This window comes from Primulina tabacum, unplaced genomic scaffold (genome assembly GCF_025594145.1).
Source record: "Primulina tabacum isolate GXHZ01 unplaced genomic scaffold, ASM2559414v2 Contig587, whole genome shotgun sequence".
Classification (NCBI taxonomy): domain Eukaryota; kingdom Viridiplantae; phylum Streptophyta; class Magnoliopsida; order Lamiales; family Gesneriaceae; genus Primulina; species Primulina tabacum.
The window spans coordinates 64,284-78,855 of NW_027459795.1; the positions used below are offsets into that span (position 1 = coordinate 64,284).

Below are 14,572 nucleotides of genomic sequence, written 5' to 3' on the forward strand. Positions count from 1 at the left end.
ATCTGGTTTAAGGCCCCATATTTAGATATGAACGTCTTATCTCATCTCGTACATTAACATGATATTCACATATCTGTTTTCTTTTTCCTGGATCTCGTTCAGTAAAAGTAGACGAAGACTGATGATCGTCTCTAGGAGAGGAACATGAAGGAATTTGGATATTGGGAAATAGAAGACTTTCACTGGATTGATGTTGCATTGTAAGGACCGTAGGAATTGAAGTATCTTCACTAGCTTGACGATCTCTCTTCTTAAAAAAAGAGGATATCAATGTTTTTCCTTTCTTTGCAGCAGATTGATATTCCATTTTGAAATAGTTCAATTTATAATCATAAACAAGAATAAAATAATTATTAACAAAATAAACAAGTAATAGTCACTCAACAACTCAACAACAAACAATCAAGAAACCACAAATCACACACAGAGAAGCTATAAAAAACAAAATAAAAAATGTATAGTCGATTCTTACCTGGATTGTTGCCTTGCCGATGAGCAATTCGATTTCTTCGGGAGTCCGCAATTCTATTCTGTCGCTAAAGGGCTTGGGACTTGGGAGAGAAATTTTGTAGAATTGAGGTGGGGTGAATCAGAGGATAAATTTGGTCTCATCCTTGTAAATGGACGGGACTTGATTGGACTAAGACATTGATGTACGACGGTTTTTGAAACAATAGCGACGGTTTTTCAAAAAACAGTCGCTAATAGCGACTGTTATTAGCGACTGTTTGAATAAACCGTCACTAGTAGAGACGGTGCAATTAAAACCGTCGCCGATCCAGATCGGCGGCGGTTTTACTAAAACCGTCGCAAATATTAGCGACGGTTTTTCAAAAACCGTCGCTAAATTATTAAAAAAGTGGGCTGGGCTACAGCCCAGTACAGCCCTAGAATACATCCGTCTCTGCGTGCACATCTTTGTGAGCACCGATGAGGTGTCACTCGCCTATTGGATGTGCAATTTTTCTATATTTCATCACATCCAATAGGTGAATGACACATCATCGGTGCTCACAAATGTGTGCACGGTAGGTGTGCAGGATATCAAAACTGTACTTTAAAAATATTTTTTCTAATTCATAAAACTTGATATTTTAAATATAAAATTATAAAACAAAAAAATTATATACTCAAATCCTTGATATTAGGACAAATATTTGTGTGAAAATGATATATATATATATTTATTGAGACGAATTAATAAGTCTAAGTCTAAGCTTCATGTAATAATTAATTTATTTTTATTGATGATAATTAAACCAAGTTGCCCTACTGTCTATTATTATACAAAGAATAATTATCTGTCTATCAGATTGTCATATCTTTAAGTTAATCATTGGCCAAAAACAAAAAGAAAGAGCGACGTGACCTATTGATCTATACACACATTAATTACATTATTATTTAATTATCAAACTGAGATATAATGTAATTAATGAGGAAAAAATATAAATATATATCCAATCGTCTAGGGTTGGTTACACATTTGAGACTGATGAATTAATTAATTAATTTTTTTTGTATGGAAAATGCAATTTTGTTCGTTTGTGGTAGTTACTCTAGGATTTTGATACTTCAAGTGATCGAATCTCAATCTTTATTCGTTGTCTCCGCCTCTTTTTTTGTTTTTGTAATTTATTCTTTTATTTTACAATTTCAATTTTTTATGTGGGAATCCTGATATGATGGTTATATGCAAATATTATAAATGATTAATTGAAAGTAGTACAACGGTAGCGGGGCAAACTTATAATCTACATGTAAAATTCAAATTCAATTAATTATTTAATTCACGACGAAATTCTTAAAATAGTTTATTAAATGATTTCTCGAATTAATAAACCTAATTAAATCTAACAATCCAATTGTTGCTAACTGAATTTAATTAGATTCAATTGCATTAAGTCGCTGTCAAATTTCAGTTTTTCACCCTAAAGTCGCACACTGAAACTGAATGCTATCTCTAGTCAGTTTAACTATGTGTTGATTGATACTGAAACAAATATTAATCTATTGCGTTCCGATTTTAAATTAACTAACAAATATTCACTTTAATTAGTCAGATTTAAAGAACACATGATAAACGACATCAATTGTTGAAACTTTTCAAGTTCGCAATCTTGATTTTGATGATAAAAAAACTTGTTAATTGTGTTGCTAATAATCTACCTTAGTGTGCAGCATCTAGGATCACTCACGAGCTGTTTACATCGCAAACTAAAGACCCAACTGATCACTCGAAATGAATCAGTCTAACTGTTACGTCAATTGAGCAGTCCAGCTGATTGTCCAGTTGAGAGGTGGTTCAGCAGGAGAACCTCAAGAACCTGGCCAGCCGAAGGAGTGTTCAACTGATGAAGAAACCCAGCTGATCAGTCCAACTGAACAAGAGTGAAATCAGTTCAACTGACGAGTCAACTGATTTCACCAGTCCAACTGAAGATCAGTTCAACTGACCAGTTCGAAACATCAGTCAGAATCTTTCAGTTATGGATGAAGACAAACTTTTTCAGCGAAATTCAGCTGTACATGAAGGTACAAAGCCATTGTCCAGTCAAAGGACAATAATGGACGTTGCATCAGAGTATTAAAGACAAAACGTTTCAGAAGGTCAGTCAAAAAGTCGAGACACAAAGTCCAAGAATTGAATTCAAGATGCAACAGATACAACAAATGAGTCTCACTGTACGTTCAGTTCTCCCGCCTATATAAAGAGAAGATCAGTAAAGACTCAACAAGCAGAGCAACAACAAGAAAAAGAGTGAGCAAAAAGAAGCTTTTAAGCATATACAAGAGAAAAGAAAGGGCACGCTCATTGCACATCAGCTTTCAGAAGCAATCAGCCCAGAGAGAACTCTTCACAGTTATATCAGGTTAGATTAGAAGTTTATTTCCCTCAGTGTGTGAGAACATACTTGTTCAGTTCTCACACACAAATACTCTCAATCACTCAAATACAGTCTTGCACAAAGACGTTAAACTTGTGTATGTAGTCTTTCTCACATAGACATTAAAGAAGTGTTGACTGGAAGGTGCTGCCTTCATTCTAGTCTAGGAGTTCAGTTTAGCCAGTGGTGTAAGTCCTAGTTAAGCGGGTTTGTACAAGGTGTTGTATAAATCAAAGTCTTCTAGTGGATCCTACCCGAGGCGGTAGAAGGGGTGACGTAGGAGCAGTTGAAGTCTCCGAACATCCATAAACATATCTTGTGTATTTAACTGTTTAGCTATTGTTTTCAAACTGTTTATATCATTTAGAGTATCCGTCAGTTCAGTAGTCACCATAACTGAACTGATGAATGCAAAAACTAATATACCCTTTTTCGGTTATTCAGTTTACATAAGATAAAATATTTTTTAATATAACAGTCTTCTTCACGAAGGATTACTTCGAGTTTCTTCCGCTTGGTTTTAAACCAAACTCGATTTAATTCATCAGTGTTAATATTCTTAGAACACGAGCTATTGCAGCTCATTAGAGAATATTTTGTTTGAAGCATCCGAAAGATGCTCAGCAAACGATCCTTCATCAATCAATGAATAAAAATAAATAATAAAATCAAATCAAACTCAAAACATCAAAAATAACTTGTCTCGGCCCTACCGTGACCTTAGTCTATAAAAGTCTACTCCATAAATTTAAAACAAAAGTGAAAACTCATGTTTAAATTCATATGAGAAAACATAATCGAGAATGAATTTATAAGAGAAATTCTCAGTCATTTTGGCATGTTGAGATCTTCCTCCATGTTCTTATTTTGCCTCTATCTTACCACGTGTTCTTCTCTCTCTCTTGTTTTTTTCTTCACTTTTTCTCACCTCCCTTCTGTTCTCTCCCTTCTTTAACGTATCTACCTAGTTTTCTCTTCTTTATTCACGCTTCTTTCATGCCTCACTTCTCTCTTTTTATCTCTACTTCATGAGCCTAATCCTACAAATCTTTAAAACTCATGTCCAATTCAAAAATTGTTGATAAGATTGTATATACGTTATTATCTATGAATATTAATTCAAATAAGCACATAACTAGGTATAACAATTACATATAAGAACAAATATTATAAAATTAAATCTCTATAAAATTTGAGTTTATCATATACCTTTTTTTAGGATCGGTAGAGGTGTTTAGAGGGATGTAGATAAACAACTCACAAATTTTTCTTCTCAAATCTGAGTAGCATTGATATCAACTGGTGTTAGCAGCTGAAATAGAATCTCAACCTTCAAAGTTCAATAGATAACTGAAAAGATAGTGTCGAAAGAGTCCAGCCAAACTTTGTGAACCAAAGTGAAAATAATTAAACCACGAGCAATAGATCGACAAATTAAAATGCAACTGAAAGTAAATCAAACAAAAATTGTTTATGGAAGTTTGAAGGAAACAATCTTTATATGTCTATCATTTTTTGTTTTTAGAAGGTTTTCACTAAAGATTTTGGTTTTATAAATCTTGTAAACACCTACTTCAATAGAACTTATACAATGCATACTGAAACTCTTAGCAACAATTTTTCTTAACAAAATAAGTTCTATATAGAAAATATCTTTATGTCAATTGCATAACTTACATAAAATCCAGTACATACTTTGAAATAATTGTGAGTAATGGTTCAACACATATGATCTCTGAAATAGATGTAATTTATCTTTATGCGAATGCTTGAATATGTTTCAGCATAGCTTTGAATCTCTCAAAGAATAGATAGCAGATTGTATATAGAGTTTGTTGAAACTTGAAATGACCTTTTATAGATGATTTGCAACGTTCATAATCGCATCAAGACCATATCAGAATTTGTATTTGATGTCACGTCATAAGTAGTATTCCAAAAATAGTAAGTAGAAATAAATGTTTGTGACACCAGCATTCATCGACCATGATGTTTGTTGTATTCTCTAAACATTCTCTTGATATTTGGAATTTGTCGATAAATGTATTCAATAGATAAGAAAACAAATATGATGTAATATATATTTTCGTTAGTACTTGTTGATAATCCAATGAATACTTTTTTTTTGGGTATTGCAGAACTAATCAGAATGGCTGAAATACGTGCGAGGGGTCTGCTGAATCGCAGACTACTTATATACTTTACTATATTATTATTACTAGCATCTTTTGACGAGCGATACCTGCATACACAAAAAATTAGTGTAAAAAATTAATTAAAATAAAAGTTATCTAGATTATTTTAAAACCATTTTGATTTAAATAATAATTTGTAAATGAGAGATAATATGATAATTTGAGTTTATATAAAAATAAGATAGCATTCAAATAGATTTGTGTGTTTATAAAAATCACGATAATATAATGTTTTTAATAGTGAATATTAAATAAAATAAGGGTAAATTTGGTATTGACAAAAAGAAAGATCAAGACACCAAATATTTTTTAGCATAAGATCCTCAAATTTAATAATAACTAGCTATCAATGTATACGCATTTCGTGAGCATGATCGTTATATACATAAAATAAAATTTTGTTATTATAATTTTTTAATCATATATATTTAATTTAATTTGAAATGAAATAAAAATAATATAAATATACATATTTATCAATATGTTAAATATTTAATTATTTATATAGAACGGGGGGTTGAAGAGAGAAAATTATGGAGAGTCGAAGTGATGAAAGTTATAAAGATATTCATAGAGGCTTCATCAACAAACCGCATATATATACAGATTATTTTTATGTAAAAATTTAAAAACTAACTAAAAAAAATTATACATATTATTTTTATATGATTTTGGTTTCTATAATAATTTTTAAATTTAATATATTTCGATAATCTGAATTTGGATAAAATTTATATCTAATTCAAATAGATATGTATGCAGATAAATTTACGATAATAAACTTTTTAATAATTAATATTATTTAAGTTGAGTCGATGAAACATTATTTAAAATTACAATTATGCACTCACTGTATCACATTATTGATGAATTATTTTTGTTTATCCTAAAGCAATTCTTTTAAAAATTAAAAAAAAAAATCTTTCAATCGTATTTTTAAGGAGATAAGATAGATAATTATTTAAAATTATTTATAAATAATTAATTATCTATTAAATGTGTTTAAATTTATTTATATACATCTACACGTACGTATAATTTAGATAGTGTCTTGGATAAATCAAGAAGCAAATGGTTTTATCTATAAATACAAGGTTTGCACGGACTTTTATTTATTCGTTTTCTCTATATTTCTTGAGCTTTATTTTGATTTGAGCTTCAAGGTTGGCCACATCTTATACTTAGGAACTCTCACTTGGAAAAATAACACAGACCCTCTATTTTTTCAGGTATTATCGATCATTTATATTTTTCATACCCTGTGTGAGTGCAAAGTCGTAGTTAATCATGCATGTCCCAACTTCTTCTTAAAAAGTTGGTTCTTATTGTGCAGTTTAGCCAGGAAAAACGACAAAAAGTTAAGTCTCCGCATCTTTCTTGACAGAATGGATTAGTCATTAATCACGACATTTGATATTTTAATCCTATAACCACACGGTCAACTTAGGCTAGAAATTTTTAGGGTACTCATTGTACAAGTGATGATATAAATAAATGATTGATTATGCTATAGATAACAAGATTGATATATTATTAATCAAACATTACGTGATGCTATTAAGATTGTTTGATTCGACATTTTGAATATGTGATTAGCTTTTAAATATTAATAAATTTACTATTATACCCTTGCTAAGTTTACTTATTTGTTGTGCACATCTGGAAGCAATACATAATATTAGATGATGATAATAATAATGTTAATAATAAAGATATTAATAATATTTGAATTAATAAGTGTAAATATCATAAAATTAAATATAATAAAAATAAAAATATTATTGATAAGCATAACCAACATTAAAATTTAGTTTTTATTATTTTATTAAAATATATACAAATAAATTATTTTTCCAAAATAAAAATATATCTTTATATTTTTTAAAGTTTAAATCAAATTAAATAATAATGATATATATTAAATATCAGGATCGACATCTAACGTACAACACTCTAAAATAAAGTTTTTATTCAATAAATAACTTTAGCACTTTAAGAAATAAGAGGAGAAAAATGTAATTTATTCAATTTTGATAGTGTATCCCACTTGATTTGTTAGATTAATAATCAAATAGTTATCCATAAAATTGGATCTTAAATTAACCGGGTCAAAATGATTATTAAAACATCTTAAATTTTAACAAAACATTGGATAAGTGTTTGACTATTAATCTATCATTGTTTAATCCGCTCAACCAAATACACTCTTGTAATATTAAGATAAGAAAAACATAGCATTTTCAAAATAAATATCTATCCAAATATATATGTGGATAAAAGGATTATATATCTTCAAAATATGTGTGGATAAAAGTAATATATATCATCACAATTTATATCATACTAATCTATTGAATGGAATTATGTGTGTAGATATATTTATGTATTTGAATAGAATATCTGTCTTATCTGATAGTTGCTAACTATTTTGATATGATTTAAGTTTTTATAAAAAAATATTCTTCTTAATTCGACTACTCGATATAAACATAAATGAGACTTACATTCACTTAAAGAGTAGGTCTCTTGTGAAACGGTCTCATGAATCTTTATCTGTGAGACGCGTTAACCCTACCTATATTTACAACAAAAAGTAATATTCTTAGCATAAAAAGTAATACTTTTTCATGTATGACCCAAATAAGATATCTGTATAACAAAATACGACCCGTGAGACCGTCTCACACAACTTTTTGCCTCACTTAAATTCAATAATTGCCTTTGTTAGATGACCAATCAAAACATAATATTTAGGTCGTGGTTAAATAATTTAACTCACAATTCTTTCTGCAATATTTTTGTAAGTCTTATGTATATTTTCTTACCATTCACATATTTGAGTAGGTCTTGTGCAAGACGGTTTTACGGATCTTTATTTATGAGACAAGTCAAATCTGTCCATATCTACAATAAAAGGTAATATTTTTGACGTACAAAGTAATATTTTTTATGTATGATCTAAATAGAATATCAATATCATAAATTTGACCCAGAAGACCGTCTCACAAGAATCTTTGTGCACATATTTTTACGACCATCATTTATGAGATTAGTCAACATAGTATTACACACTCATGGGGTATATAAAATAATTGCTAGTTAATTATTAATCTATTTTAATAGAATCGCTCAAGATCGAGAAGAAATTCTACAAAAATGATATCAGTACCAAGAAAATAATATGTAGACAAGGGGGTATTAAATATAATTTTCGAAGATTGTAATCTTTGGTAGGGACAAAAAATGTCTTAATTTAATTGTTTCCCACGATTATGACTGTACTTTAGACGGCGACGATAATGACAAGATTTCCTATTGGAACTGGCAATGCATTTTCTAAGGAATTTATAATTTCTGACTATTGAATTAATTCATGTGAAGTTTTCTTTAGTAATATTAAATTACATGCCATAAAAAGAATATTCTCTTCAGGGGAATTGATTAAAAAAAATAGTATATTATAAAATAAGGAGCTCATTTGATCCCAAAATTTAGAGGGGATTGGCATATGGTTCGTGTAATGTTTCGAAAATCTGAAGGTTCACGTGAACCACATACATGCAAGTTATTAAATTTCTTTGATATTTTATTAAATTGTTTTAAAGCATTAAATGCTTGTTTAATTAATTAAATTGTGTTTAAAGCATTAAATGCTTGTTTATTTAATTAAATTGTGTTTAATTATTTTTATGCATTTTATACATAATCATTGTTTTATAGTCAATTTTATAAAACTGAATTAATTTATAAAAAAAATATTATTTTTTATATTGATTTATTTCACGAATATAGATTCATATCAGACCTGATATTGTGTAAGTAAAGGTATGCAAGACATCTAACCAAAACCTCCCAAAATATGGAAACGGAAAGCTACTGCAAGTTGACCTAAGAGCCAGATATGAGTGTACACCTGGAAAAAAGTTTTAATTGGTATCATTTTTTCCATATGCAAATCTCACAATTTCAACGCCCAAAAAGTCTAAATTTCAAATTAAGACAATCAATTTAGCCGCCCACCAACATTTTTTATACCAAACAACATGTTCATATTATTAATGATGAAAGAGATGTTCAAATTTCCAGTGGCCAGTTCACATCAGCTTGAAGTAACTGAGAAAATGTTGAGAAAATTATACATAAATTTTCTATACGCGTGAGCTTTTATTATAAAACTTTAGGTTATAAAAAAATAAAAACATAATTATTGGGTCTGTTCATTTCTATATAAGAAGTTTACCATATTTGTTGGACCAATAAATTCAGAGAGCAACCTCCTTAATTGCAAGGACTTTTGAGGAGAAAAGTGAGGCTTTTTTCACAAAAATTTGATATTGTAAGTTTAAAATTTTCATTCAAGATTAACATGTTTTGGCCTTTCGTGCAGGTTGAAATTGATGGAGATCTCATGTTTCAGAAGCTTGGCTGAATTGGTAAGATAATAAAGATTCATGTTTAATTAAGGTTGATTTTTTCAGACAAGAAGTGTTGTTATTTTTGGCCATTGGGTGGCAAAATCTTGTGGAAGTCGCATATTTATAAAAAAAAACATTTGATTTGTTTCTCCATTTATAGGGAATGGATGATCCTCTTTTCTTCCAGCAATGGCCTGTTAATTCACTTGAAGAACTCGGTTCCATGCCGATTGCCTCGGCGTTTTGTCATGAAGATATGCATCAGCCTTACTCACTACCGTCCATACCGGACTTCAAACGTGAGGCGGAGTCGACTGATCAATCTTCGGCAAACAGACCATTGAAGCAGCTCAAGACGAGCCCATGGAGTACTCCAAATAATTATGCCAATCATGATCGAGCAGGAACTCTTGTACCGAGGCCCAAAGAGGAGACAATGTCTCCTTTCAGTATTCTAAATTTTCCCTCCGAATCTGTTGTCTCGCAATCTTCATCGATGAACGAGAATCATGTGCTGAAACCTTGTCAAGGTGCTAAAAGAATCAGCAGTAATACAAGGGTACTTACTCAGGCGCAGGATCATATTTTAGCTGAGAGGAGACGGAGGGAGAAGCTCAGCCAAAGATTCATAGCTTTGTCTGCTCTTGTCCCCGGATTGAAAAAGGTATCCCTCTTTGTTTCCTAGTTTCATACCACTCATATAAACACATATTTTCGCAACCGGAAACGATAGTTTCCTGAAACGAATTGTTTAATTGGCTGGCCACAAGTCTCTATTATCTTGAAATCAATTATGACACCGAAAATTTTCTTGGTGATGTTTTCTTAAAGATGGACAAGGCTTCTGTTCTTGGAGATGCTATCAAGTACATGAAACAACTGCAAGAAAAACTCAAGTTTCTGGAGGACAAAGACAAGAAGAAACCCTCTGAATCTGTTGTGTATGTGAAGAAATACGTGCATTATACAAACAGCGCTGATGAGGGTTCGACGTCTGATGAAAGATTTTCTAGTGGCCCCATGATTTCTGAATCACTCCCAGAAATTAAGCTTAGATTTTGCGATAAGGATGTCTTGATCAGCATTCACTGCGAGAAAAGGAAAGGGTTGCTTGAAAAAACAGTCGCTGAGGTTGAGAAGCTCCATTTATCCGTTGTTAGCAGCAGTTTGATATCCTTCGGAGATTCTGCTCTGGATTTCACAATACTCGCACAGGTACTATTTAGTGGTTGATCAAGAACAAAATTTCTTTCTATTAGATGTACAAGTTTATTGATTTTTTAGCGAAACTGAATCTAATTTATGTTCAGCTAAACCTTAATATTTTTTTAACCCCTTAAAATTTGGTGTGAGGCTGGTACTGCCGCTTGAACATCGCCTCAGGTCGGATTTATTCGTGGCAGATTATGTTCATCTTCGTCCGAGCGGGGTAGCCTCAAGCTCACCCTCTAAACTAAAGGCAGGTTTCCAATGGTGTTTGTTTCATCAGGAGTATCGGTAGTATTAGCCCAACAGAAAACACATTTTTTCCTCAAATACGAGTTCTTGCACATTAAAATCTTATACATATAATTTAGCTTTCATTGTTCCCTTGAGATTTCCAGATCTGTCCCAATACCTACCTTACATAAACGTGTTATTTCATGCAGAAGGATGAAGAATTCACCATGACATGAAGGAACTAGTAAATAATCTATGCAGTGCCGTCAAGACATTCCTTTGAAACGATGGAAGTTCCCACCATAATCGTTCTTGGAAATAATCAATAACCGTAGTTTTTTAGCGAAAGATTCTATGCTTCACCTGGTGCAGCCCGTACCGTAGCATGGGGTGAAGCCCCCCTTCCGAAAAATGGGGCGGATGACGACCAAATGTTTTATGGTATGGGCCGTTGATTGCCCACCTGGTGATATACGAATGCCCCGTTTTTAGTATATAATAATCTTTGTTTTGCCAATTTTCTAGCTATGAAGTCCGCGAGCCCTCCACCATTTCAAGCCATTGCAGACCTCCTAAACCGAATCTTGTTTTGCTATGTGGTACATTTTTAAGAAGGGTTTTTTCCCCACTATTTTTACATGGTTGAAGCCATGTTATAGCCTACCCTTCTGTCTCAAAGTGAGCTTACCTCGTACTTACATCAAGGCTTAAGTTTTTTTTTTTATGGGAGATTAAATGTTGTTTTTGGTGGATGTATGGCAGACATTTGTAGCAGAAAATTAGGTTGTAATTGGTCTGTTGTGTTTTAGAAGTGTTTTCTTCTAGGACTCTTTTCTCTATGTTGGATGTTTGTACAAAGAACTCGTGAATCTTTCCACTATTGTGTTTTTAGCTTTCCTAATAAAATTTATTTTACTTTTTTTTTATATGTATTTTAAATATTGATTGAATTATTTATTTGTTGATTTAAGGGTTATGAGGTTTTGAAGTTTGATAAGGGTAACTGATCAAATACGCTTGATAAATAGAGTAAGCCTCTTGTGAGATGATCTCACAAATCTTTATATGTGAGACTAGTCAACCCTATTGATATTCACAATAAAAAGTAACTACTTTTCACATAAAAAAGTAATATTTTTTCATGGATGACTCAAATAAGAGATCTGTCCCGTGAGATCGTCTCACACAAGTTTTTACCTAATAAATATTAGTGTTACTTACACAAAATGCTGTGCGCGCGCACACGGTTGTAAGGTAATTGATCAAATACGCTTAATAAATGTTAGTGTTACTTGCGTGCGCGCACACACACATATATAAATCTGACTTATTAGAGAGAAAATTTGAAGGTTTATGATTTTAGATTTATTCCATGTATTGTTAAGAATTAGGTAAACTGAATGAATTATATTCGAGTTTAGAGCTCTAGACCGAATTTCCAAATAATAAATCAAGAATATAATCAACACACATTAATTGTGATAGTATAATCATACAATGGGACTTACATTGTACCAAATAAAAATATACAACATGAAAACATTTTACTACAATGTTACAGTTCACAAGTTATGATCGACACTAACCTTATATTTTATGTGAAGAAGAATAAATTCTCACAACCCACACAATTTTCTCTAAGAGTTTTCTTTTTCTAAAAAAAATAAAATAAATTTTCGACGTTGTTTTCTGCATTATCCTCCATTATTTATGAATATAACTTTTCATTATTGTTTTTTTTAGGTATTTATTGTTTTGGAGTTTACATAATTTTTATGCAATGCTATATATGAACACTAATAGTATTGAAACTAGTTGTGATTGTTTTGCTAAAGTTTGCAACTATTAATTTTTGGTTGGGTGTGTAATTGTTTACAAACAATAATGATGTAATTATATTAAATATTTTTTTTATTTTGCATAGATAATGTGTGATTTTTACAAATTTTAAGAAACAGATAAGATATGATAGTTATGAGCAAGATATAAATTTAGACAAAAACTTGTGTGAGACGGTCTCACGAGTTATATTTTGTGAGACGGATCTCTTATTTAGGTTCATCCATTAAAAATATTATTTTTAATGGCTAAGAGTATTACTTTTTATTGTAAATATCGGTAGGGGTTGACCCGTCTCACAGATAAACCGCCAGGGCTGGTTAGGGTCAGGATGGTCTCAATCTAGGGTCTGGCGGGTCCTAGCATGGCTAGGACCCGTGGCTAGGTGGTAAGGAAGAGCCCATTATCACATGGACTCCTCCCTCACGTGTGTTTGGTGCAGCCGAGCGCTGCAAACCTCCGAGGGGTTAGGGGCTTTGCTAGGGTGGTCCAGGCGATGGCTCAAGGTGGTTCAGAGTGGGTCAGGGTGGCTAGGGCTTGGGGGTGGCTGCTGCAAGGAGTCCCACGCAAGGGAGGACTCTTCCGCACAATAAGGGTCGCGCGGCGCTGTGCTGGTTCGCCAGGCTGCTGCGTGGTTTCAGGTGCTCAGGGCTGGTTGGTCAGGGTCTGGGCGAGGTCCAGGGGTGGTCAGGGTCGGCTGGGCTCGGGGGTGGCTCGGCTGGAGGTGACCTAGGATGACTAGGAGTCTTCTAGCATGAGTTTAGGAGAGTGCAGAACTTGGGTCAAGTTTCAGAAGTATTTTGGTCGGGCCAGAGCTTGTTTTATGGGCTGGGCTTGGTCAGGAGGGTCCCTAGATGGGTTGGCTAGGTTTTGGCTCAAGGTGGCTCGGGCGTGACCCGAGTAAATTGGGAGATGGCTCAGTGGGTTCGTCGATGTGTCAAAAACGAAAATAATAAAGCTAAAAATGATTCCGTAGGTCCACGGTGTGGCTCATGACTTGGAAGGGTAGAATAAAAATGTTGTGTTTAAAATTTGGGATCAAAATAACGAGTTTTGGATTTAATCGAGATTTAATCGCCTCACGAGATGCTAATTAACAAATTAATTTAAACCCTTAGTTTTAAACTTTATAAAATTATGAAAAATTGTATTTAAGCTTAAATAATTATTAAAAGCCTAAGTTTTTAATTTGGGAATTTTATATTAAGGTTTGGTTTAATTCGGGATTAAAAAGCATTAATACGTCACATTTTAAAGATTAATTTAAAAGTCATCGATTTAAGCTAAATAAAATATGAGAAAATTCATGTAGACTTAAATAATTATTTGGAAATGTTAGAATCAATGAAGTTAAGAAAATGTCAAAAACGGGAAATTTTACGTCTAGGGTAAAACGGTCTTTTTACACCTAAAATTAGTAAACGTCATGACAGTGTCCTGAATGCTGTTTTATATGTTAACATGATTATTTACAATGATTATGGATGTTTATATGTTAATATGTCAACTTTAAATGTTTATGGATTTTTAAGACGTTAATATGTTTAATGTTTTATGATTTAATATGCTAAAACGTTTATTTTAAATGTTTATGATCTAAATGTTTATTTTAAACATTTAGAAAATTAAAATGTTTATTTTAAAACTGTTCATAGACGTTTATGATTTTTAATATGTTAAGTTATGATTTTTAAATGTCTATGATTTTTATGATTTAAATATGAGCATTTAAAAAACATGTTGCATGCTTGGTTTCAAAATAAAAATGATATTATATGCATGTTTTTATTAAGTG

At 31.8% G+C, this 14,572-nt stretch overlaps 1 pseudogene; it reads left to right on the top strand.

The window, feature by feature from the left end:
• Positions 1–9,383: 9,383 nt before the first annotated feature.
• On the top strand, positions 9,384–11,418 carry LOC142534554 (transcription factor bHLH18-like; annotated as a pseudogene).
• The last annotated feature ends 3,154 nt before the right edge of the window (positions 11,419–14,572 follow it).